This window comes from Poromitra crassiceps, assembly GCF_964638095.1.
Source record: "Poromitra crassiceps genome assembly, chromosome: 1".
Classification (NCBI taxonomy): domain Eukaryota; kingdom Metazoa; phylum Chordata; class Actinopteri; order Beryciformes; family Melamphaidae; genus Poromitra; species Poromitra crassiceps.
In genome coordinates this window covers 102,527,933-102,530,453 of record NC_139623.1, presented here as the reverse complement: position 1 = coordinate 102,530,453, position 2,521 = coordinate 102,527,933, and the positions used below count along the sequence as shown (strand labels likewise).

Genomic DNA, 2,521 nt, shown 5'->3' with positions numbered 1-2,521 from the left:
CCAATTCCCCCCACCCCCGCCCCCTCTCTACTTTAGGTGCTCCACATGTATGAAAGCAACATGCCTCATGTATGAAAGGGTACACACTTCAAGTATTGCCCGGGTCAGGCTCAGGGGAAGCAACCGTGAGCTGACCCGGAGTTCATGTCTGAAAGTGGCTTTTGACTGTTAGATGATGTCACCACTGATGATGATGATGTCACCAAGGATGTCAACAGTGATGACACCACAGTGATAATGTCAGCAGTGATGATGTCATAACTGATGACAATGTCATTATTGATGATGTCAATGATGATGTCACTCTTGACATATGATGTCGCACATGATGTCACTGTTGAAGGCTATAAGAATCGGGGACATCCTGTCCCAAGAGAAGAGTCTCTTTTAAAGTATGGGTGAGAACAACCAACTCCATATTCACGGCTATCAACCTCCTCAGCCAGGTTTCAATGTGCCCGCTCCCAAGTACAACCATGCCCATGGGGGACCTTACACACAAGCAGCTGGCTACGGGCAGCCAGGCAACCTGCAGGCAGGCCCATGGTTTGGTCCACATCCCGTCCCCCAGGGACCTGACCTTAAGAATTCGGACAGACCCTATCCTCAGGGGCTGTACAAGCAGGGGCCCCGACAGCAAGGCTTTCCTGGAGACCCCAGTGCACCCATGCACATCCCTGGTTACAATGATGATGGGCCTCCTTACGACAACAAGTTCACCAACTCTGGCTTTGAAGACAAGACTATCCGACAAGCTTTCATCAGAAAGGTCTTCATGATTCTCACAGTGCAGCTGCTGGTCACCTTCTCCTTTGTTGCTGTCTGCACCTTCGTTGATGATGTCAAGTCCTTTATATTGCGTAATCTATGGACATTATATCTGTCCATTGCATTTGCGTTTACATGTATCATCGTTCTCAGCTGCTGCAGAGAATTCCGCCGCAAACACCCCTGGAACTTGGTTGCATTGTCCTTCCTGACCCTCAGCCTGACCTACATGGTGGGCATGACTGCCAGCTTCATGGACACAGACACTGTCATCATGGCTGTGGGCATCACCACCATCGTCTGTTTCACTGTCGTCCTCTTCTCACTACAGAGCAAGTATGACTTCACTTCCTGGGCGGGCGTGCTGTGGGTGTGCCTGATCGTGCTGGTGCTCCTCGGCATCCTCTGCTCGTTTATGCAAAACAAGATCCTGCACATTGTCTATGCGTCACTGGGGGCTCTCCTCTTCACTTGCTATTTGGCTGTAGACACCCAGCTTCTCCTGGGCAACAAGAAGCTGTCCCTGAGTCCAGAGGAATACATTTTCGCTGCCCTCAACCTCTACTTGGACATCATCAACATCTTCACCTACATACTGTCTATTCTGGGACACTCCAATGATTGAGGGCACTGTGGTGGACTACTATTGGGATATAAATGCAGCACCAGTGGCTCCCGCATTACATTACTGGCTTTCCTGGTGAAGCTAAGCAGGTCTGGCCTATGATACTCCTTGGATGGGAGACTGGTGCTGGAAGTGGTGTTGGAGGACCAGTAGGAGGTGCTCTTCCCCTCTGGTCTGATGAATAATCTCCCCAATGCCCCAGGGCAGAGACAGGGACTCTGTCCTGTGAGTGACCACCGTCCTTCGGATGAGACGTTAAACCGAGGTCCTGACTCTGTGGTCATTAAAGATCCCATCGGCACTCTTCGCAAGAGTAGGGGTGTAACCCCGGTGCCCTGGCTAAATTCCCACACAGGCCTTCCTTCAATCATGGCCACCTAATCATCCCTCGTTACTTAATTGGCACATTCAGTCCTCAACTCACCACCTAACACCTCCCACCTAACCTGTTAGATCAACTCACCACCTAACACCTCCCACCTAACCTGTTAGATCAGTGGTCCCCAAAGTGGGGGTCGGGACCCCCCGGGGGGGGTCGTGGGACACCACTGGGTGGGTCGAGAGATGATTTCCAGAATGTGTGAAATTGGCCTAAAGAATGTGTGAACTACAAAATGTGTGAAATACAATTTAAAAAACTATAAAAAAAACACATTTTAACCATAATTGTTATGTTTTGTTTGTTTTGTTTACGAAATTTTCATTCACGCACAAATGTTTGTATGCTTCAACCACCTGCGGGGATAGTGGGGTTCGTGAGCCTCTGGTACCGTTATTTTGGGGGTCGGAGGCTGAAAAGCTTGGGAACCCTTGTGTTATGATGTCATTGATGATGCCACAGTGTTGATGTCAACAGTGATTATGTCATTATTGAAGACAATGTCATCATTGATCACCGGACATATGTCACTGTTGAAGGTTATAATCATGTCACTGATGATGTCACACTGGACTGTCACTGTCGAAGGCTAGCTTGCCAGCCTGACCTCGAACTGGATACGACCCAAGATGTCGTTTTTACAAGCAGCTGAACATTACCTAAAAAGACTTTTCAATGTTAAGTGCCAGCCACTTTTGGAGAACGGACGCTCCCAGTGCCAGAGTTTCAGAGCGTTTTCAGTGATTTCT

The 2,521-nt window shown here is 49.0% G+C and overlaps 1 pseudogene across 1 annotated transcript; it reads left to right on the top strand.

Annotated features, from left to right (window-relative positions):
* Positions 1–394: 394 nt before the first annotated feature.
* Positions 395–1,393, top strand: LOC310772404 (protein lifeguard 1 pseudogene; annotated as a pseudogene). Its single transcript has one exon. The product of its transcript is annotated as a protein lifeguard 1 pseudogene (transcript).
* Positions 1,394–2,521: the final 1,128 nt, after the last annotated feature.